This window comes from Mus caroli, unplaced genomic scaffold (genome assembly GCF_978045245.1).
Source record: "Mus caroli unplaced genomic scaffold, Mus_caroli_1 scaffold_6, whole genome shotgun sequence".
In the NCBI taxonomy this organism is placed as follows: domain Eukaryota; kingdom Metazoa; phylum Chordata; class Mammalia; order Rodentia; family Muridae; genus Mus; species Mus caroli.
In genome coordinates, this window is record NW_028227261.1 from 26,133,608 (window position 1) to 26,157,907 (window position 24,300).

The following is a 24,300-nucleotide window of genomic DNA, read 5'->3' on the forward strand; positions in this document are numbered from 1 at the left end:
AGCCAGGGGAAACCGAGGCATTCAAAAGTTAACCCACTCACCCAAACCCCTAGGAACTCAAGTACAACCCATAGTTCTTACTTGTCATACCCTGAAAGTCACTCCATCAGACCTGTGCCTGTCTGGCACTACCCTGAACCCTGTAGTCTCTCTCTGACCCTTTGGGAACACTTCTTTCTAGAGTACAGCCCTGCTACCCCAGGACTCTCCTCCCCACCCTGTCCTGCTGTCTGGAACTGCAGCCAGTCTGTCCTCCTCAGTACCCACAAGATAAACCCCGTATGCTCTGCTGGGTGTAATTTGCAGAACACCCGCGTTTTATTCTGTTGCCAAAACTGTTGGCACCGTGGAAATTGCAGGATTGGAAATGAGACTGGGAACAAGGTTTACTGTGTCACTCAGCAGCTCAAAAAAACAAACTCCCTGAACAACAAGGCAGCTATATTTGCACAAATGAGCTGCTGAGGCAGCCTGTGAATGCCACGGAGCCAGTGACCTTCTAGAAGGTTGGCTGTTGGGGACTGGGAAGGGTAGAGAGTATAGGGAAGCGTCAGTGTGGTAACTTCCTGGCAAACTGTCTGAAGAACTCTGTTCTCTATCTCAGAGCTTACTAGCTAACGTTCACGTCAAGCTTAGACACCTCCCCCCCCAATCTCTCCATCCCCAAGAAGCAAGACATATGCCCAAGGTCACTTGGATGCTATGTCCAGGGCACCAATTCATCCCGAACCTGTCAGATTTGGTGACGAAGTGCGGGCTACCAAACGATTGTCATGTAGACAGAAAATGTCAAAAAAAAAAAAAAAAAAGCCTTCCTGGATACCCCTGTGACCCACAAAAAAAATATCAGGGAGAGCTGGGTGGAGCTCTGACCTTACCATCAGCAAAGCTGTGGATTCTCATGCACGTCGCCCGAATCACTCCCTCCCATCTTGTGGAGTGACTGGAAGGGCTGATCAGAGCATCCCAGGCTGCAAACCTTTGTTCCGTTCTTCAGTTAATGCACAAGTTGAAATCTTGTCCTACCCAGACTGTACAAACTCTATTCACAGGGCTGAATGGGTGTCTCAGTGGATGCACATGGGTACCACGTGTGCTGAGGACTCAAGTTTGGTTCCCAGCTCCTATGTCAGGCAGCTCACAACAGCTTGTAACACAGCTGCAAGGGTCTGATTGTCTCTTCTAGTCTTCATGGCGACCTGCATTTAAGTGTGTGTGTGTGTGTGTGTGTGTGTGTGTGTGCTGACTCAGCCCAATTTCCCTAGCCTTATATGGTTCAGAAGCCTCTGCCTAGGGAATGACCAACCACAGTGGATGGGTCTTCCAACAGCAATTGACTTAAGACACTCCACTGCAGACATACCCCACAAGCCAACCCAACAAGCAATAAAAACAAATCTTTCAACTTTATCCACAAGGAAAAAAAAAGGCTCTTTGGAGTTTTCTACTTTTCTAAGGCACACTCCTGTGTCCCCACCATAACTATTAGTGTGTGACATATTATGCTAGACTCAACACAAAGTCGGTACCATTTTATACTTCTCCCCATAGATCAATACTTTCATCAATCCTTGAGTTTCTTCCCCTACATCATTGGCCGGCTAGGGACTAATTCTAGCCAGCAGGATGAGATAGACACTGTGGTAGCTCAGGCTCTGAGCCCCCAAAGACCATGCATTCTCCTATCCAATCTCTTTGAATCCTCCTGTCGTCTGGAAACAAGCTTGAGGTAACATACAGAGAATGAGAGGATACCCTCATCCCAGATGAAACAAGTAGCCACTCTCTCACTGCCTAAGGCCATCTATGATGGTTAGCTTTAATTTAACTTAACCTAATTTAACTTGACACAGACTGGAATCACCTGGGAAGGCAGTCTCACGGAGGCATTGCCTATGTTGGGTTGGCTTGTGGAGCATGTCTGCAGTGGAGTGTCCTAAGTCAATCACTGTTGGAAGACCCATCCACTGTGGGTGGCATCATTCCCTAGGCAGAAGTTTCTGAACCATATAAACCTAGGGAAATTGGGCTGAGCGAGTAAGTGAGTAAGAAAGTGAGCATGCATGAGTTTATTCCTCTCAGCTTTTGAACGTGGATGTGACTGTGACCAGTTGTCCCAGGCTCCTGCTCCTGTGACTTCTGTGCAATGATGGACAGTGATATGAAATTATGAGCTAAATCCTTTCTCCTAAGTTGCTCTATGTCAAGGTATTTCATGGTAGCTACAGAAATGAAACTAGAACTCCATTTAAGACCAGTCAGCTCCAGCTGCCCACAGACAGAAGAGCATGTCTGTCTGAGACCAGCCTGTCCAGACCTGGGACTCATAGACGGTTGTTTATTGCTGGATGCTGCAGTGTTTTGGAGTATTATACAACAGGCCTGGCTAATCCACCCTCCCCCGTGTGTTTTTTTTCCCTTAGCAACAATCCCTGTTTTTAGAGGTTGGGTTGAGACTCAGTGGAGTCTTGGCTGAAGTCATCCTGCCTATAACCAAAGACCTAAAGTTCAACCCAGGCTTTTCTCACTTCTCTGTGAGGGTCCTATACAATTAAAGAATCCCTAACACTGAAATGGCCCACAGATTGAATTACATTGCTTAAGTCTTCTCACAACGTAATGCTGAAAGGTGCAGGGGTGTGGGGGAAGCCAACCCTTTGATAGATTAGTAATGTCTGCCACTGGTGGTGCTGCAGACACAGTGGTGCTAGCCCTGTGCTATGCATTTAGCAGGTACTTTTTTAAAAAAACACCAAAACTCAAAGAGAGGATTTTGGGTGACATATCAGGATTTGTCTCTGAGATAAAGGAGAGTGCCAGCAAAGTGGCCTGCTGTGTGCTTAGGTGCTGAGTCTAGTCAGCCATGCTCCCATCCCTGTCCTGGCCCTGTGACAGCCTAGCTCATTTAGGAGAACTTTGTTAGAGAAGGCGTGAGAGGGCATATACTTCCTGATTAGGAGTGATGGCATTGGCTGCTTGGATTCTATTCTCTGAAATTAACTAAAGGTGGCAAGGACAAGAAACTGAATAAAACAGGGAATTTTGTTTTGGGTTTTTTTTTTCTCCCTTCTTTTTTATTGAAAACAGAAATGAGCACAACTCCAAACCACAGGCCCTGAAGGTTTCCTCCCCAAACTATGGAATGTAGCCCAGAACCAGAGGAAATTGATTCCATGCAGAGATCCCAGGATGTTTTCCATAAAGGAAAGCTGAGGATGTACAGATATAGCCCAATGTAGATACCCTAGGCCTTGAAGACTTCTGCTGACAATCCTCTGCTCAGAGCTCTGGGACCCACCTGTCTTCCCCAGAGGTATTGCTGGGCCTTCTGGCTGTAGGGAAGTGGTCCACTTTGAGCTGTAGAGAAGGTCCAAGATGACAAAGCTGTGGGTTTCCCTTCTCCCTGGTGTGATTGGTCACTGGCCCAGGAGGATGAAGGGAGCAGAGTCGGTCAACAGGGTTTCCAACAGCATGTGAGTAAGAACAGTAATAATCACACAACAGAACTAGCTTCAGGGTGACAGATCAACTTTACTCAGGGTGAGTCAAGGATTATTTGGTTTGGGGGATCAGGGTAGGGATATCCAGGGTGGACAAAGGTCATTGGCTGAAGGCCAAGGTACTGAGATGCCTCGTTAGCATAGGGAGGCACTCCAGGGAATCTCAGTGATTGCTGAGAAGCTGAACCTATAATCTCACAAAGGCTATGTGGCATTCCACATGTGGAGGGTATAGGAGTTTTCAGCTCCCCAGACAAGGTCAGAGAAGGAAAACCCTGCTGGTAAAGGGAGTCCGCCATTTTGTGCAGAGCTCAGAAGGCTTCTTGGACCACAGTAGACTTAATTCACAGGGCAACAAAAGGCAGATGTGAGCTGTGCACTGCCCAAGGGTATTGCCCTTACTCTTCCCATACAAGTGTACTTCAAGGAGTTGCCTGGTTAACAAAGGTGTCCAAAGGAAGCATGTAGGTGCTCTGGCACAGGAAGGAAACATGGCAAACACAGGAAGTTCCTGAGGACTCAGGGGAGTAGTGTTTTCACAGTTGATATCAGTCTATACAACCCTTTAAAAAGGCCCAAGAAACTAGGCACTGTGGCTTGTGTCTGTCATCCCAGCAGACAGGAGGCTAAGGGATGGGGGCCAGTCTGGAGACAGATATAAGTGACGTCTCAAGAAATCTAAAATCAAAACCAGAATGAAAACAAATAATAAACAAACAAGCAAATAAATAAATAGTACCAGGAGATACGATAGAAAATGAGTTTAAAATCACAGCACACAGTGGGTGCTTAGGAGATATGGAGATGGAAAATGAGTCTGAAATTATAGCACACAGTGGGTGCTCAGGAGATATGGAGATGGAAAGTGAATCTGAAATCACAGAACATGGTGGGTGCTCAGGAGATATGGAGATGGAAAATGAGTCTGAAATAACAGCACACAGTGGGTGTTCAGGAGATATGGAGACAGAAAATGAATCTAAAATCACAGCACACAGTGAGTGTTCAGGGGCTGTTCTTAGGAATGAAATTAAAGCAGATTGGGGGAGAAGGAGGGAAGAGAAGCAATTCAAACTACATAAAATACACCACCCCAATCTGGGCTGAATAGCACAGGCCTGCCATCTTAGCTACTCAAAATGATAAGGTGAACAGATTAAAAATTCAAGGTTTGTCTGGACCACAGAATGAATTTAGAGCCAGGCCAGGGAACTTAGGGAGAACTGTTATCAAAGTTAATTAAAAGGAAGGGCTGGGAATTGTAGCTCAGTGGTAGAGGGTTTGTCTAGCATGCCTGAGACCCCAGATTAAATTTTCAAGATTTCAAAAAACAAAACAAAACAAAACAAAACACAGCAATCAAAACAGATGCAGTTATATGAGGGGAAGTATAGAAAAGCTATAGACTGTTATCTGATATTACATAGAAAAGAATGTTGCTCTTCAAGCATTTGGTCAAAGATGACAAATGAGAGGCCCAAAAGACAGCCAAAGTTATACCATAGATCAGACAAGGTTATACAGTAGATCAGTTGGTCTCAACCTCTGGTTGTGCCTCACCCCATGGGGACTGTGTATCCGATATATACATTACAATTCATTACAGTAACAAAATTACAGTTATGAAGTAGCAACAAAATAATTTTATGGTTGGGGAGTCATCACAACATGAGGAATTGTTAATGGGTCTCAGCATTAGGAAGGTTGGGATGGATAATAAACATTCTATGAGAACATAGGTGTAAAAACACTAAAAGATATACTAAAAGAAAGGTCTTGAAATACAGACATGGATCTGTGGATAAAAGAATGCACACAAATGTGGGAGAGGGAGTCTAAGACAAGGCTGGAAGAAATTAAGCCATAAAATAGGTCTATGGGTGAGGGGCCACCTTCATAGTCACAGGCCTCAGGCTTAATCCTCTGCTTTGCAAAAGGAAAGAAAGAATTAAACTAAAACATGTCTGATGATCTAGGTAAAAAAGCCGTATCACAGAGCTCAGTTGGTTAGATGCTTGCCCTGTAGGTATGACCTGAGTTTGACTCCTAAAGCCCACAAGGAAAAAGCCAAGCACAGTGGTGCTGCCAGGGGCCAGCGTTGGCTATGGCCAGGTCCCACAGAGGCGCTAAGGAGCCGGTGAGGGAGGGATGAGTCAGGCAAGGGAGTCAGGAGACTCTTGCAGCCTGAGTGACTGGCAGTCAGACTGCTTCTTCTTTATACAGAACGCAGGAGGCAGGGAAAGAGTCATGTTGTTCCAAAACAGATCATATCATTGCTGTCTCTGGATGTGTGTTTAACTTCCTCTTGGTCATAAGCTTAGTCATCGTTGATGAACCATAATGAAACAAGAGTTTATCTTTTTATACTCATTTTCCCTCATCAACCCCATCACCCAACTTTAAGAATCTTGAGGTTTCAAGGGCACTAGACAGAAAGAAAATTTTCAAGCCAGCCTGGGAAGAGTGCCATGTCCCGGGCACTGTAATTAACAACTTTTAATGGTCAGAGTGTTAATTGTCATTAGGCTGAAGAAAAATCTTCAGGCCAGAGCGGCTGCAGTTATTATTCAATTTCTGGCATAATACAATGTTTTCATTTTCTATCTTTGTAGACTTTATTTGTATATCTAATGTTGGCATGCTGTTGTTCCTTGGTCATGCGACACTTCAGTGGCCCTGCATGAGCTGACTTTTCTGAGGGAGGCCCTGATACCTCATTCTTTTATCATTTCGCCACACTGTTCTTTGTCCATCAGTATAAGCCCCTGTGTATGGCAGAGATAACTCCAGTCAATCTAACTTTGTTGCTGTATCTTTTCCTCCAGGGGTATACCATATGCGGTCCCCAATCTTATATGCCACATAATCGCCTGCGCTTATAGTAGGAAGAGGCTTTTGATCGGATCTGCCACCAAGTCCTCTAGCCCATTGAATTTTGTTTACCTTTTAAAGTTTACTTTGTTCTGATTATCTTACTCCTGAGTAGGTACAGGGACAGGTGTTCCAAGAGTATCGTGGAACAGGAAGCTCCTAAGGAGGTCTCTGGCATTTTCATATGAGTCACAACCTCCAGGACACAGAAAGACCTTCAAGTAGGGCCAGATAAGAATATTTTCCTAAAACCGAAGGGGTAATATGCTTAGGACTTTCTTGGAGAAGCATAGAAACACTACTCCTGGGAAAAGGCATAAATGACTCATAAGAAATTTCTCATCAATCCAACATCCCAAAGTTGTACAAATATGAAAAGCCTCCCCATCCCCATCCCAAGGACGCATCATGTGGTGATCAAGACCCAAAGTGAAGGACAGCACCATGTTCTTCATGTGGCTCAGTTTTACAGGATCTTTGTTGGAGAAGCTGTGCTGTTGGCTTTATGGCATTTGCTGTTCCCATTAGATAAACCCGTGCCAAGGTGGGACTTATAACCCCAACTTGTGGGTCGCAGACAGAAGGATCCTAGCCACTCTAATCTTTCTTGTGAATTCCAGTCCAAGGCAAGACCCTGTCTCAACCAAACCAAACCAAACACCAAGATAGCAGCCAGTAAGATGGCTCAGTGGGTAAAGGTGCTTGCCATCAAGCCTAAGGGACAGAGTTCAATCCCCAGGACTCTCATGATAGAAGGGTATAACCAACCATGACAAGTTCCCTTCCCATCACACATGTGAGATGGTATGTATACTCATGTGTGTATGTATACACACACTCATGCAAAAAAACCACTGTGGCAGTCACAGGGTTGGTTAAATCACTGTTAAGAGAGAAAAAAAATCCAAACAGAAACCCAAGGTGGATGGATGGCTCCTTAAAATGACTCCATGGTTAATCTCGAGCTCCATATGCCTTGCACATACATGGTCTTGTGTATTGCACACATAGACATACACACACCAAGCCATCATGTGGAGAGTTAGGTGCATCCATCCAACATCTTCGAGTCTTAGCAGAAGACAGGAGAGGAGGGAGATCGGGAGGATGGCAGGAGAGTGGCTGAGACCATTTATTTCTATGTAACTGCAGCATCTACTCTGAATTGCCATTATGTTTGTGTTTCCAGGCCACTAGGGAATGCCTCCAACCCTGACACAGTAATGATAAGGCTAGAAGCGGGCAGTGTTTGTTTAACTTCTCAGGTTTACTTCCAGGGAGTCAGTACTGTACTGTCAGGGCTCTGCAGACAAACAGAACACTAGATGCATACATATTAAAAGGGAGATTTATCAGGCACTGGACAGGTGGCTCAGCGGTTAAGAACACAGAGGTTCTCCTTTTATAGAGGACCTAGGTTCAATTCCCAGCATCTAATGGCAGCTCACACTATCTGTAACTCCAGTTTTTGGGACTCTGACCTTTTCTTCTGGTCTCTATAGGTATCAGGCATACACAACATATTGTACAGACATGTATGCAGGCAAAGCACTCATGCATATAAAATAAAAACAAAGCTTATAAAGGAGGGGGGGTTCGTTAGGTTGGATTATAGGACACCATGTGGGTGGTCTAACAATGGCCATCTTCACATTGGAGAAGGTGAGGCCCAGTAGTGTGGGAGATGTGGAGATGAACCTGGTGAAGGAAGAAGCGGGAAGAGAGCTAGGCGCCACAAGCTCCTGCGACAACTTGGAGAGTCTTGATGCACCGTGTCTGATCTGACATGGCTCCGGAGATACCAGCGAGACAGCCCAAAGTACCTGAAGTCAGGGCGGTGGCTGCTTCTCCTTTCTCCCAGGAAATCTCCAACGGGGAGTTGGCCCCTCCCCTACAGGCTCCTGGGCAGGCAAGTCAGATTTTTACTAAACAACACAGGTTGCATCCCCATTTGCCCTTGAACATATAAACATACCCTAATTAGCTAAAAAGCGATATATAAGCGTATGTAATAAACAATAAAGTTAGATCTGCACTCTGATTCTTTTCTCCAGAGTCTGAGTCTGGTGCATCATGGGCTCCATGTCCATTTACCCCCAACTTCCTGGTCCTGGCTCGCACAGAGTAGCTTGCTCAGCACACAAGGCTGGGTGCTTCAGCTGCCCCAGTCTGGTGCTGAAGGTCTGGAGGATTCCTGGAGAGCTGCTGATCTTCAGTTCACATTGGAAGGTCAAAGAAGCTGGTTTTGGATGCAGTGGAGGACAGCAGCAGCAGCAGCAGCAGTAGCAGCAGCAGTAGCAGTAGCAGCAGCAGGGTAGATGAACTCCTCAGGGAGATGCAAGGCAAGCAGGCAAAACATGAAAGCTTTACCCCAGAGACAAACTCCTACCTGTACTGCCACCGGAAGTGGGTGCCCACATTTGGGGTGGGGGTCTTCCCACTTCAGTTACCCTGATGGTGAAGGTCCCTCCCTCATGGGTGTGCTCAGTGGCTTGTGTCTTAGTTGATTCCAGGTTCTGTCAAGTTGATAACGAAGATTAGACATCACAAGTGCATTTGGCTTTATTTTGAGAGTTTTGGAGACACTGTTTAGCTAGGTATCCTTGGCTGGCCTTGAGCTGTCTGTATACCAAGGCTGGCTTGCAACCCCTTATGAGAGCTCCTGTCTCAGACCCCCAGGATCCTGGCATTGTGGACATGTTCTACCATGCCTAGATTAATTATCTTTCTTCCTTATTGTGAAGGTATTTTTAGAAAAAAATTCTATGAAATATTGTTTATCTGAAGTTAATATTTGTTTCACCTCAATTTTCATTTGTTATGTTGAGTAGAGTAAATTATATCTTGTAGTTTAAAATGAGGAATGGCGTGTGTAATTCCATTTTTTTATCGATTGCCTCCTGTACACATGCAGAGTGCCTTTTGGGGTAATCATTTATTATTGTTTGAATATTTTACTTTACTTTTGCATTTTTATAATGTCAACATCTATTCTTTTCAATAATTTTGGTCAGATTGTTCCTTGTTCATTCAGAAAAATCAAAGTTGATGTTGACAGCATTGGGTGCTGGGCGGTATCTTTGCACACAGTTCAGGAGAAGGCCTGGCAAGATGGCTCAGTGGCTGAAGGTGCTTGCTGCCAAGCCTGATGACCTGGATTTGATGCCCAGGACCAGGACAAACATGGTAGAAGAAGAGAACCAATTTTTTTTTTCGAGACAGGGTTTCTCTGTATAGCCCTGGCTGTCCTGGAACTCACTCTGTAGACCCGAGTGCTGGGATTAAAGGTGTGCACCACCACGTCTGGCTGAGAACCGATTTTTGAAAGTTGTCTTCTGATTGCTATTCATGTGTCGTGACATGTACACACACACACACACACACACAAGGAAACACACACATTGCAGATGCACACATATGTGCATACACACAGGAACTAGGAACAACAACAAAAAGATACAGGAAGGTAAGAGAATGTGGGTTTTGAATGAGAATGGCCAGTATAGGCTCATATATTTGAAATCTTGGTCGCAGGGGGTGGAAATGTTGGGGAAGGACTAGGAAGTGTACCCTTGTCAGAAGAGGTGTGCCAACAGCATTTGAAACAAAAGCCCCCACTTAGCTCTGTCGTTGACTTGTGGTTGTCATCTTAAGATGTGACTCTCGGCTACTGCTCCAGCGCCATGCCTGCCTGCCTGCTGGCGTGCACCCTGTCATGGTGGTCTTGAACTCATTCTCCAAGATGAAAAGGCACAGGGAGAAAGGCTGAGATGAGGTGTTCTGGGTGCTGCCAGCTGATGGTATAGTGCTTAAGGTGTAGGTTAGGATCGGCAGTGATGCAAGGGGAACCAGGGCTCATACAGCTAAATACCAGAGTGTATGGTTCCCCGTCATTTGCCAGTGGTCAATGAAGGATTGAATTTGTTGCTTTTTTGCTTGTTGAGACAGGGTTTCTCTGTGTAGTCCCGGCTGTCCTGGAACTTGCTCTATAGACCAGGCAGGCTGTGAACTCAGAGATCTGCCTGCCTCTGCCCCCTGAGGATTAAATGTGTGTGCCACCACTGCCCAGCAAAGGACTGAATCTTTAAACTGCACTTTGTTCAGAGCATTGCAGTCTGAGAAGACAGTGGATTGACGCCCTGAAACCCTAATATCTCACCTTCGGTCTCCAGGTCACATAAAGGGTGGGGGCAGACACTGTCTGTCATTCTGGGCTCAGGCTTGCCCCTCTGGTAAGGTGGCAAGCCATGATTCTGAGACATATTCTGTCTGCTTCTCCCATTAGCATCTCTGCACTCCCGTTCTGTAGCTCAGGCTCTTCCTGAAATGCTAAGTTTTCAACAGCATCTGCTGTAGCAGCCATAGCCTCCTCAGAGGTCCCCCGGGGATAGCAGGGGTTACCTCAGAACAAGCCAGCCATGAACAGTGGGCACAGCTGGGCTAGGAGTAACTTGTGAGAGGCGATCTCCATTCACAACATGTAGCATCAGTGTGTCCTTCAGTTCAGAGCTTGAAAGTGGTCTATCCATGTCCACCCTCCATCAGCGGTCCCCACTTCCATCTCTGCTAGCCTGGCTGTGACTGGATGTGGACTGATGTTATCGCTTCTTAGGTGCCCTTTTGGGTCTAAGTTACTGCTACCCGTGTCAATGAGGCTCCTCCCACCCACCTGGCTCCTCCCACTCACCCAGACTTCTAAACCACTTCGCTTCTCCCATCTGCTTGGCTCCTCCTACCCATCTGGTTTCTCCAACCTCAAGTGGCTTCTCCTATTCCACCAGGCTCTTTCCAGCCACTTGGTTCCGCCCATCCCATCTGGCTTTTCCCGCTTATTTCTCTGCTGATTCAGCTACGTTGCCCAGCCCCCACCTGCTGAAACTCTTTCCTAATACCCTCTTGCTCTTAGTCTAACAGAGAGGTTGGGTTTCTTGCCTAAGTTCACAGTTCCCCGGTTGGTGAGTTGGGCTTCGTATCAAAGACCAAGGCCCTGAGCATCTTTCCCTACTGTCTTGCCTCTTTCTTAACCTTGTTCTTAGTCTGGAGAAACCCCAGCCTGTGGTGACTTGGGGATCGAGCAACTGGAGATGAGTTCAGCTCTGTAATGACAGTGTGACCTTAGGTGAGTCACTTGCCCTCTCTGAGCTGCCCTCTGTGCCTGGCCCTGCTTTCTGCCTGTAGTCACCAGAATCAGGCAGACAGACAAATTTTACAGAAAGGAGAAAGATTCCGGTGTCGTTGTGTGCTGAGAGCCTCCTTTTCTCACGTAGTCTGAGCTCAGTCGGAAGTGCTCATCGGCTCCTCTGGTACCTTCTCTCTGCATTAAATTCCCCTCAGGTGAGGAGCTGCTTTGATAATTAATGGACTTCTCAGCATTCCTCCCACAGTTCCGTGCTTCAGCATCTCCCAGTTCTGGGCAAGAAAACCCCCATCCTGCTTTAGAGACAGCCAGGCCCCCTGAGCCCATGAGAGTGAGACTTTAGGGCATCATTTGGCTCAATCCTTTCACAGTGAATGTTAGGCTGGAACCCCTGCTGTCCCCTGCACAAGCCAGGAAACCCTGTTTGTTCCTTTGCCCCTTCATCCTTCCCCCACAGAGAAAACTCCCAGTTACCATATCATCACTTCTCTCGTTTCTGGCAACCCATCCAAGAGTGCCCGCCCAGGGGCTCAGTTTTTGACCATGTATGGGCACAATCCCAGCTCCTAGCTGGCACATCATCTCATTCCTCCCCTAAGCTCTATAAGACCTCCTTGCTTCAGCCTTGGATGCTCAACTCCACCGACCTCCACCTGTGAGGTTGGTGAACCTGCCCAAGAGCTGCCGCCTAATAAACCTACCGTTATCTGTTTTTAATCTGGTCTAATCTGATCTATGTTTGCATCACCGAGGGAGAGAAAATACCTCTCAGTGAAGAGGGAAAACTGAGGCCCAAGGGGACATAAATAATGTCATGATGTCTGTGTCACAATGCCCATGTGCCAGTATTTTCAGTTACAGATTGTGAAAATACACATCAAATGTACTCAGCACAAAGGGAGGTATTGATATAGGGAACTGAAGATTCAGAATATGTCTTCAGGGATGGCTTGATCAAAGCTCAAACAATGCCATTGGGATCATCTCTGGCTCTGCTCCACTGACTTAGACTCTTAGACTCTGTGGTGGAAGATGTCTGAAGCAGCCTCTTTGTTCCCTGGGGTTCAGTTTCAGAGGCAGAGAGTATGTGTTTCATTGTCTAGTCACCCCCAGCCAGTGTTTCTTTCTTTTCATCTAGTTTTACTTTTATTATTTTAAAGTGTGTGTGTGTGTGAGACTGTGTTGTGTCTGAATCTGTGTGTGTGAGACTGTGTCTCTCTGTGTGATTCAGTATCTCTCTCTCTCTCTCTGTGTGTGTGTGTATGTCTGTGGGCACTGAAGTATTGGATTCTTCATAGAACTTGAATTTCAGACAGCTGTGAGCCAACAGGTATGGGTATTGGGAGCCAAATTTAGGTCCTCTTCAAGAGCAAGGAACACTTAACCACTGCCCTGGCCATCTCTCCAGCCCCACAGCCAGGGCTTCATTGCAGATCATGGCTAAGTTTATGTGCCGCCTTGACAGCCTGGCCCAAATCTGCGATGAGGGGAAGTCTGATCTTTCTACATCAGGGCTATGGTTTAAAATGTCAGGGGGCACTGGGGAGGCAAAGACTTGACATCTGCTGGAGTGACAGCTCAGCTGAAGCACCTGCTGTGGGCCACAGAGCTGGCCTGAGCCCTTAGATCTGCTGTCACACTTCTCTCCTGCCAGCTGCTAGGTGAGGCTACCTGAGACCTCGAGGCAAGAAAGGCTCAGGCCTCACTGCAGACCTGCTGCTGGACAGACTGTGAATGTGGACAGCTAGGGAACACGGAGACACAGTTGTCTACCAGCAGGCTGGGTGTCTGGGGGTGCCTTTTCTGGTCCTCATCTGTGCTGGCCTGTCTTGCCTGTTTTCTTAGCTGGCAGGTTAGGGCAGCTCGAGAGGGAAGGTAGGGCAGCGGGGCCGGGATAGAGTTGCTGAGGGGTGCAGATGGGTCTGCTGTTGTATGAGATTGACAGGGCATGGTGGGGGAGGGGAGGAGCAATGAGTGTGAGTCATTGTGGGTGACTGACAACGGTGCTGTGTTCTGAAGCCACTGTGCCACAAAGCCAGGGCTCCCACTTTTTGCTCTTCCTCCTTCCTGCCATGGCCAGGCACAGATGATCCTCTTTCTCTTCTACTTCCCAGCAATGCCTGTCTTAGGGTTACTATTACTGTGATGAAACACCACGACCAAAAAAGAAACGTGGGGAGGAAATAGGTTTACTATTTGACTTACACTTCCACAGCACTGTTTATCATTGAAGGAAGTCAGGACAGGAACCCCAACAGGACAGGAACCTGAAGGCAGGAGCTGATGCAGAGGCCATGGAGGGGTGCTGCTGACTGGCTTATTTCCCATGGCTTGCTCAGAGCATCCTTCCTTTCTTCCTCCCTTCCTTCCTTTCTCCCTCCCTCCCTCCCTTCCTTCCATCCATCCTTCTTTCCTTCCTTTCTTTTCTCCTCTTTCTCCTCCCTTTTTTCATTTTTAAAAATTTATTAGGTATTTTCTTCATTTACATTTCCAATGCTGTCCCAAAAGTCCCCCATACCCTTCCCTCCATTCCCCTACCCCCTCCCACTTCTTGGTCCTGGCGTTCCCCTGTACTGAGGCATATAAAGTTTGCAAGACCAATGGGTCTCTCTTTCCAATGATGGCCATCTTCTGATACATATGCAGCTAGAGACACGAGCTCCGGGGATACTGGTTAGATCATAATGTTGTTCCACCTATAGGGTTGCAGACCCCTTCAGCTCCTTGGGTACTTTCTCTAGCTCCTCCATTGGGGGCCTTGTGTTCCATCCAATAGCTGACTGTGAGCATCCACTTCTGTGTTTGCTAGGCCCCAGCATAGCCTCACAAGAGACAGCTATATCAGGGTCCTTTCAGCAAAATCTTGCTAGTGTATGCAATGGTGTCAGCGTTTGGAGGCTGATTATGGGATGGATCCCCGGGTTTGGCAGTCTCTAGATGGTCCATCCTTTCGTTTCAGCTCCAAACCTTGTCTCTGTAACTCCTTCCATGGGTGTTTCGTTCCCAATTCTAAGAAGGGGCAAAGTGTCCACACTTTGGTCTTCATTCTTCTTGAGTTTCATGTGTTTTGCAAATTGTATCTTGTATCTTGGGTATTATAAGTTTCTGGGCTAATATCCACTTATCAGTGAGTACATATCATGTGAGTTCTTTTGTGATTGGGTTACCTCACTCAGGATGATGCCCTCCAGGTTCATCCATTTGCCTAGGAATTTCATAAATTCATTCTTTTTAATAGCTGAGTAGTACTCCATTGTGTAAATGTACCACATTTTCTGTATCCATTCCTCTGTTGAGGGACATCTGGATTTTTTCCAGCTTCTGGCTATTATAAATAGGGCTGCTATGAACATAGTGGAGCATGTGTCCTTCTTACCAGTTGGGACATCTTCTGGATATATGCCCAGGAGAGGTATTGCGGGATCCTCCGGTAGTACTATTTCCAATTTTCTGAGGAACCACCAGACTGATTTCCAGAGTGGTTGTACAAGCTTGCAATCCCACCAACAATGGAGGAGTGTTCTTCTTTCTCCACATCCTCGCCAGCATCTGCAGTCACCTGAATTTTTGATCTTAGCCATTCTGACTGGTATGAGGTGGAATCTCAGGGTTGTTTTGATTTGCATTTCCCTGATGATTAAGGATGCTGAACATTTTTTCAGGTGCTTCTCAGCCATTCAGTATTCCTCAGGTGAGAATTCTTTGTTTGGCTCTGAGCCCCATTTTTTGATGGGGTTATTTGATTTCCTAGAGTCCACCTTCTTGAGTTCTTTATATATATTGGATATTAGTCCCCTATCTGATTTAGGATAGGTAAAGATCCTTTCCCAATCTGTTGGTGGCGTTCTCCTCCTTTTAAAGAGCAGATTACTAAGAGACAACAACCAAACATGACAAAATGAAATAGAAGATGAAGCAAAAACTTTCATATTAGAGCTGGACATGGAAACCCAGTAGGAGGGAAAGAGTGCCAAGAACAGGCAGAATAGTCAGAGACCCCCATAAACATACCAAGCTCATAGCTGTAATATATACACAGAGGCTGCTGTCTTGTAGAGTCCAGGACCACCAACCCAGGGATGGCCCCACCCACAATGGGCTGGGTTCCCCTCATCAATCACTGAAGTAAGAAAATGTACTACAGGCCTGTCTACAAACCAGTCTTATGGAGGAGTTTTCCTAGTGGGGACTTGCTCCTCTCAGATGACTGACTTTAGCTTGTGTCAAGGTGACATAAAGCCAGCCAGCACACTGCCATATGGTGGTGGATGGAGAGATACATGCACAGACTCTCCTTCTCTTTCCCACTTTGGTCCACAACCTGCCAACTCAGTCCCATGGCTTCCACTTTCTGCGCTTTCTCCTCCCTGCTGTGGCCAGGCACAGATGACCCTCTGCTCTGTCCAAGCTTACCTGGATTGAGATGGATATGCCCACCTAGCAGCACAGCCAAGTCCGCTAGAAACAGCGAGAGTCAAGAAGCCAGCCCAGCTGCTTGACACGGTGCCAGCCAAGCTGAGCGATTGCTACGGTCGGTCGCTGTCCTTCTGTCTCTACCTTGTGGGTTTTGGTCTCTGCGTGTTGCATTCCTAGGGACTATCTGCATTATGATTCATGTTCCAGAGAAAAATTACATCTGAGTCTTTTTAGGAAAACCCTAAAATTAACTTTATCTGGCCACCATTTGGAAGTCTTCCTTATGCCCTGGAGAGATTGTTAAGCACATAATACCATAGTTAGATGAGGCCATCTCTCCAGGGATCTTCTTGGAGTATCTACCCCTGAGCTAACTCAAACAGTATAGTTGGTGCAGGGTAAACAGAGACAGTTGACAAACTCTGGCCAGGGGAGTAGGTTACAGATCCAAGGTCTCATTTTACTATAGACTTAGAGGTCTCTAAATTTGTACTTTAAAGATAAGGGGTCATACAGGGAAGAATAAAACTCAGTAAGATAGAGTGACTAAAGAAAACCTTTACTACTTTATAGCGTAGATGATAAAACATAGTAAAAGAAGTTAGGTGTAAGTATGAACCGGTCATAAAAAAACTAGTTCAGGTATTTTCTGTTGTCTGCAATGCTTTCAAACAACAGACATTGCCAGCCTAAAAGCAGGCAGTTGTATATTAAATGTGTTTGCTGTGGAGGCGACATTTTTTAAGATTCTTTAAATTGGAGTTATAGGAATAATAAGAATAACCTGTTCTGTTTGTATTTGCTAATTATGACTGAATCTGTAACCCTGGACGGGTAATGAAAAGCCAAACATATATTCTGTCCCACTTAGATAATCATTAGTCTGTCTTTGTTCTATGAAACTTTTAGAAATAAAGACACACGTAGTTGAGTCAGAGCCACAGAAGCGGCCTGATTGCTAGCAAGTCGGCTGTGAGAGTCCCCTGACCTTTGTGCCTGGCTCACTCCTTCCCCTCGCCAAGTCCTTATCTGCCTGGTCAGCAAAGACTCTCCAACTCTCCTCTCTGTGCTGGGGAAGGCCCTCCCTGAAGCTCCCCCCTCACCCCCCCCTCCCTGCAATGTAGGCTTTGCCCTTTGAGATCTGAGCCTTGACAGCATGGATCAGGTGACAAGTCTCCCAATACCTTTGAGTGTGCCATCAAAAATTTCAATGTACTGTGAACCCCAAAGTGTGAGAATCATTTTATCTTTCTTTGGCAGGGCAGTCGTGCACCCCTGAACTCCTATACTATAGGAGACAGACACTGCTGGGCGGCGAAGCTGGGACTGACTCAGCAAGGGCATGGTGACCATGGAGTTTGAAGCCCCTCCCACCTGCTCCTTCTCAGAGTGTCAGGCTCTGGGCAGGCAGGTTAATGGAATCCCGAGGCTGTGGTGGAAGGGAAATTGCTTGACTCCCCTCTCTGTATTTTCTGCTCTGCGACGACCGTGGTCTCTTGTCCTCACACAGGGCCCTAGTCAGGCTTGGGGCTTATAATTTTAAAGTCCTTTTAACTTTTCGGGTCAGAATGTTATTGCTTTGGCCAAAGGCTCCTTGAAGATTTACAGAGCAAAGAGTAGGCGCTCTGCGATCCTGAGTGCACTGCGGGGTCCCCACAGGACAAGTGGCTCTGATTAGTGACTGGCTCCTTCAGATCCGGGCATTTACAGAGCGGCACCCACACTGCAGGCAGGTGCTCCTGATTTCCCTTCCCGGCCATCTGATTTCCCTTCCCGGCCATTCTTAGCACCACTGAGGTCGCTGCCAGGAGCCCGTGGCTAGGAAGCTGGGCAGAACCAGACCTGGGGTAGAAGGATCAGAGCCCACCTTTTGCCTTGTGGGCAAAGCTGAGTGTCTGCCTCGGTTTCCTCACTGTTGAGCGAGGATAACAGCATGCCCATGTGGCTGCTTTGAGGGTTAAGTCTGATGAGGGAGACCATGGTGTGTGCCTGGCACAGGGTCAGCTTTCAATAAACACCATTACTCAGAGATCTTGGGCTCAGGGGTTCTGGAACTTTCAAACTGACTCTAATCTTCTGGTAATGGAAAGGAAAGAGACAAATTAGCAGCAAGTTTCTGCCTCTCACTGAGCCACACACAGGACCTGTCCATGCCAACAGGGATGGGGCAGTAGTAATGGAAGGGAGTTGAGTCACTGGGCTGGGGGCTCACTCAGCTTAGATCTCGTGACTGGAATCAAAGCCTGTTGAGGATGGAGCAGAGGCGGTGGTCAGAGAGACGAATCTCTGTTGTAGTTCAACAGACATCAGGACTGAGAAACTTTCCCAAAGCTGAGCCTAGGGACTCACAGTGTGTTTGTAGGCACTTTAGGCAGTGGCATGAGAGATTTGGCAGGGCCGGTGGTCCCTCCAGGGGTTGAGCTGTCTGTGTCCTTGGCTGTGGATGGGGTCTAGGGAGAGAGACTCAAGGAGCCATGGATGGGATCCCAGAACAGAGCCCTGGAGTCTCACTGGCCTTCCATCAATGGGGCTGAGGCTATCTGCTATGTGGGTGTGGTCGGGGCTTTAAAGAAATGGGAGATGAGAGTCTGGGGAGGTAGAGGAAGGGATCAGCCGAGAATAACCTGCTGGAACAGGTCAGAGCAGCCCAGGGAGTGTTAGATTCTAATTCCCTGGCCTCCCTGTGATGGCCTCAGTGAAGGGTCTCACTCTGGCACTTGTCCTGAATTCTCTGGTTCCAGTTTTGAAGGCCAAGGTGTCTTTAGGAGGTGGGGCCTGGATGGCGGAAATGGGCCACTGGCAAAGGGCTTTTGAAGCTTATTGCAACTTCTGGTTCTTATCTAAACTCTGTACTCCCTGGTGGGCTTCTATGTGAACCACTCACCCTTAAGCCCTGCCCCCCATGACATGGACTGAGCCTCCCTCCCAGCCCCCCATGACATTGACTGAGCCACCTGGCCTCTGAACCTTCAGTCATGATGGACTGAGACCACCTGAAGCTGAACAGAATAAATCCTTCCTTAGGTCGCTGTCATCACAGCATGGAGAAAAGGGACTCACACACACCCCTGCTGAGGTTCAGGTTTCAAGGTCTCGGGGGTGGGGTGATAGTCTGTCTATTAGGGGTCCCTTCCCCCACTCTGCTGCTGCATGTGGCTACTGACCCTTCTTGGGGGAATCCTAAGGCAAGGTCCTCTCAGAGTCTCAGCAGTGGGGACAGAGTAGGGGACCGACAAAGGCTGAAGTAGGGGGACACTGTGGGCCAAATGTTCAGGAGGTGGTAGTTAAGGTGGGGGAGGGGAAGCACGGAATCCTTGGAGAAATGATTTCTACCAAGAGGGCAGAGTGGGACCATGTGGGGAAACTGATTTCCGAATAATGCCTTCATTCACTCATGTTTTATATTGGGTAACTCAGTGTGATTGGTCCCCTCCAGGCTGGTCCCCTCCAGGGAGAGGTCTGTGGTTAATTTGCCAATAGAGTGTGCCAGAAGTGATGTTGAGGCCTCCCTTCTCATCAGCCCCCTTGACCTGGTCAGGTTTTTTTTTTTTTTTTTTTTTTGTTGTTGACTTGATTCCTCCATCAGATTGACACATAGGCAGGTCTGTGGCATTTTATTGGTTAATGACTACTTAGGGATCCCTCAATCCTTTTTGTGGGACTCAGAGGGGCTAGGGACTCCACAGAAGACCACCAGAGTCAACTAATACGGGCCCATAGGGGTCCCTGGAGACTGAGCCACCAACCAAAGAGCACACGGGCTAGACCTAGCTTCCCCCATAGGTAGCAGAAGTGCAGCTTGGTCTTCATGTGAGCCCTCCAACAGCAGGAGCGGGCACTGTCCCTGACTCTGTTGCCTGCCTGTGGATCCCATTCCCCTAACAGGGGCGCTTTGTCTGGCCTCAGTGGGAGAGGATGCACCTAGTCCTGCAGTGACTTGATGTGCTAGTGCGGGTTGGTACTCAGGGGAGGCCTCCCCCTTCTCAGAGGAGAAGGGAGGGAAAGCTAAAAGGAGGGGCTATGTGAGGAGAGGGGCTGCTGCGATTGGGATGTAAAGTGAATAAATAAATTAATGGGAAAATGACTACTTATGGGCAGTGCCACCCTTGGGCAGGTGGTCCTGAAGTGGATAAGAAAGTGAGCTGAGTATGTCACAAGAGCAAGCTAGTAAGCAGCATCCCTCCATGGCCTCTGCTTCAGCTCCTGCCTTCAGGGTCCCGCTTCGGTTCCTGCCCTGACTTCCCTCAAGGCAGACTGTAACCTGGGAGCTGTAAGATGAGATAAACTATTTCCTTCCCAAGTTGCTTTTGATCCTGACATTTATTACAGCAATAGAAAGAAACTAGGAGATGCTTTTACCCTTCTCTGGGGACATCACTCTGGGCCATGGCCAGGGTGTCCAGCTGTGAAGAGCCTAAGGACCACAGGAGAGACTTCTTAGACAGGTGGCCATCACCCCAAGCTCTGCCAGCCCAGGTACATCCATGCGAGTGCGAGAAGCAGCTTGGATAGTGTAGCTCTGGAGGGGTGGAAAGAGCTGAGGAGCCAGGCAACAATGAGGCTGGAGGCTGTGCACCTGCCATCCGCAGTTCTGCAGCCTCTGGTGCAAACATGACACTGAGACACAAGCTGTGCTCCATGACACAACCTCCAGCCAGTCACAGTGTGCCTGCTGGCACCGAGTGCAGACCTACTATTCTTCAAGTGGCCATGGAGTTCACTTATCTGTGAGATGGAGGTTAGGCCGAGCGTCTGTCGTCTGTCTGGGCTGGGTGAGGAGTGAGTGAATCCAGCTGGAAGATGTCGGTGAACATCTTAGTGGGTAGCTGGCCTTAGCTCTGACTGATGAGAATTTCACCCCTCGAAGGGCTAAGCTTGAGCCACACCAGGAACAGAATGGTCTGCCATCTGAGTGTGACTGAAGCATGGGGCATAAGGAATGGGGTAGGTGTGACTATAATCTGGTGACAGTTCTCACCCATGACAGTGATGTTAACTCACAGAGCCTGAGGAGAGAGGGCTGTGAGGTAGATTGCCCCAGGCTCTGAGAGCTGGCTGCTGGTCCCCCCCCCCCGCCCCCGATCCCAGGCCCTGTCCTTTTTAAGATGGATTCGATTCCAAGTTGTGTCCCTCACTCTGGTTCCGTCTGAGCCTGGCCAGCACACTCTATACAGTAGCCTCAGAAATGAACTGTTCTCCTCATGGCTCAAGTGGCAGACATATGCTCAGAAAGGGGACATTCCAACAGAATGACTGGAGCCTTTTGTCACCAGAGTTGGCATCACATGGCAGACATCTGCAAGGGGACAATTATAATTAATTAGGCCATCCTCAGGTTCCTGACACATGTCGGTCAGCAGGAGCTGCCAAGTCCTTTCAGGGGCACCTGCAGAGTTTTGGTAAAGGGTCGGGGGAAGGTTTGGGGGGGAAGGATGGACCCCACATTATGACAGTCATGATGGTTGTTGTAGTTTAATGTCCCTGTCTCCACGGGGAACTCAGGCGCTTCTTGGTTCTGGAATCCTCATGGAGGCAGCCCCATTTTGGGAGCTCATCTCTACACCTCTCGGTGAAGGTTCTGAGACCTGGGGAGAGGTGAGTGGGAGACACTTGTGCTCAGAATGACAGCTGTTAGTATAGTACTGCTGCTGCCGCCACCACTGGAAACAGTAATGATGGTGATGATGGTGATGGTGGTGATGGTGGTGATGGTGATGATGGTGATGGTGGTGATGGTGGTGATGGTGGTGGTGGTGATGGTGGTGATGGTGATGGTAGTGATGGTGGTGATGGTGATGGTGGTGATGGTGGTGATGGTGGTGGTGGTGATGGTGGTGATGGTGATGGTGGTGGTGGTGATGGTGGTGATGGTGGTGATGGTGATGGTGGGGATGGTGATGGTGGTGATGGTGGTGATGGTGATGGTGGTGATGGTGGTGGTGGTGATGGTGGTGATGGTGATGGTGGTGGTGGTGATGGTGGTGGTGGTGATGGTGGTGATGGTGATGGTGGTGATGGTGGTGATGGTGATGGTGGTGATGGTGGTGATGGTGGTGGTGGTGATGGTGGTGATGGTGATGATGGTGGTGGTGGTGATGGTGGTGATGGTGATGGTGATGGTGGGGATGGTGATGGTGGTGATGGTGATGGTGGTGATGGTGGTGATGGTGGTGGTGGTGATGGTGGTGATGGTGATGGTGATGGTGGGGATGGTGATGGTGGGGATGGTGATGGTGGTGATGGTGATGGTGGTGATGGTAGTGATGGTGGTGATGGTGGGGATGGTGATGGTGATGGTGGTGATGGTGATGGTGGTGATGGTGATGGTGGTGATGGTGGTTGTGATGGTGGTGATGGTGATGGTGGGGATGGTGATGGTGGTGGTGGTATCTCTCATGTGCTGAGTAACTTGACTTATGATCCTATTCCTGTGAACCCAGACAACATCTTTAACACAAACTAGTTATCTCCCTCTGGAGTCCTTTGGAGGGTGACGGCAGGCATACCAGTCTGACCCCATCTAGCTCAGGACAGCTTTGTTCCTCTCCTTGGTTCAAACATCACCTCTGCCAAGCATCCTTCCTCATAGTGTCCCCACTCCACTGCCTGACACCCTGTGGCACACCGGTCTTCTCTGTCCGTGGTCATCCTGTCGTTCACAGCTTCTGAAACATGGGGTCACAGCCCCACGTAAGGTTAATTAACCGAGTGTGGGAAAAGGGATTCCAACTACGCAATCATCAGAGCTTAATTCAGGTCCAAGTGCAGGATGAGCCAAGTGTTTCTGTGGCGCTTTCCCATGTTGCCTTGTGTGACTTCACTGCAGCCTCGTTGAATACACAACATGGGTGCTTTGGGCCATCTCACCGTGCAACACCAGCCAACACAGAATCACCCATCACGGATCTGAGGCCATTCTGTTATTGATGGCAGTGTGTCCTGCCATCCATACAAAGCCATCTGCTCGTACAGAAACATATTGTTCAATTCCAGAAAACAAGGACCATATTGCCCTCCACCCTTTCTCAGCCCACAAACAGCGCACTAGCGCCTTTTTGATTGGATTGTACTAAAATGCCCGATGCTAAGAATTTCTGTTCGGGGGGTGACTTAGGTTTTATTTTTAAAAAGTCACCAAATCAAGTTTGGCCTGAGATTAGGACAAAATTTCCAACCATTTCTGAAATGGCTCTAAATATATGTCTGCCATTTTGTGCTATGTGTTTATGATAGGAAATATTCCCAGCATTGACTATGATAGAATCAAAATATCAATCAATTCTGAACGTGTCCTGCAGTGTCAAATATTCAGCCAAGATGTAATTATTTACACAAGGAATGTGCACACCCATATTGCTGTTATGAGAACCTGCCTTTGTCTTCGGTAAATGGTAAGATTATAGGTGCATTAAGGATGCTTTTATCATAAGAAATGTATTTCTTTTGACTTATTATCAACAAACATTTTATTTGCTTGTCCCACTCTCGTGGCTGGTTATTTATACCACCATCACTATTGCCCGTCCCTGTGTGGGCTCTGCAGAGGGGACACTGTCTCTTCTGTCCTTTGCCATATCCAGGTAACGGTGAGAGGCTGGGATGGCAGCTGAAGGAGTGGATAGAAGTTGTGAGTTGCAGGAACTCTAACGCCTGTCCACATCGTCTCACTGCAGGCTGGGTGACAGGTCTCCTGCAGACTCTTCCAAGACCATCCTCACTCACAGACCTGACAGAGGCTGCAGGTCAATAGACAGGCCTTGAGAAGCCAGGAGCCACATCTGTGCAGTTATCATCTGCAACACGGTGAGTCGCTCAGGAGGAGCTGGTGGACACAAAGGGACCGAGACTGGCACCGGAATATGGGTCATCATTCTGCCTCATTGCTGAGCCCCCGGGAAAGCGCATCTTCTGGAACAAATGTATCTATCTGCCTCAACGTCTACTTCATTCAACCAACATCTGCTGGCATCAGTTGTGTTCCCTGTGCTATCCTGGAAGCCATGTTACCAGGATAGGGAAAGTGGCATAGTTGCAGCCATCTTGAGGCCAGAATCTAGCAAGGGGAGAGATATCAATGAAACTGATGCCCTTTGCATCAGTGTGTAACTTTAAGTTTTCAACCCTTAATTTTAATGATGGTTCTTAAATGCTTTAACCTCTCTTGTAATCCACCATCCATTAGAGGTAGTGGAAAAGAAAGGTTAGGGTCAGGGGAGTGGACCTGCTTAGAAAGGTTCTTTAGAGCAACTCCCATCTGTGTTGGCTGGAAATCAGCAGTTCAGTTCATAGGTCAGCAGCAGCAGCAGCTCAGTCCACTCGAAAACACCTCAGGGATTCAGCAGCAGTCCAATTCGGTAGAGTCTGGTTAGCAACAGT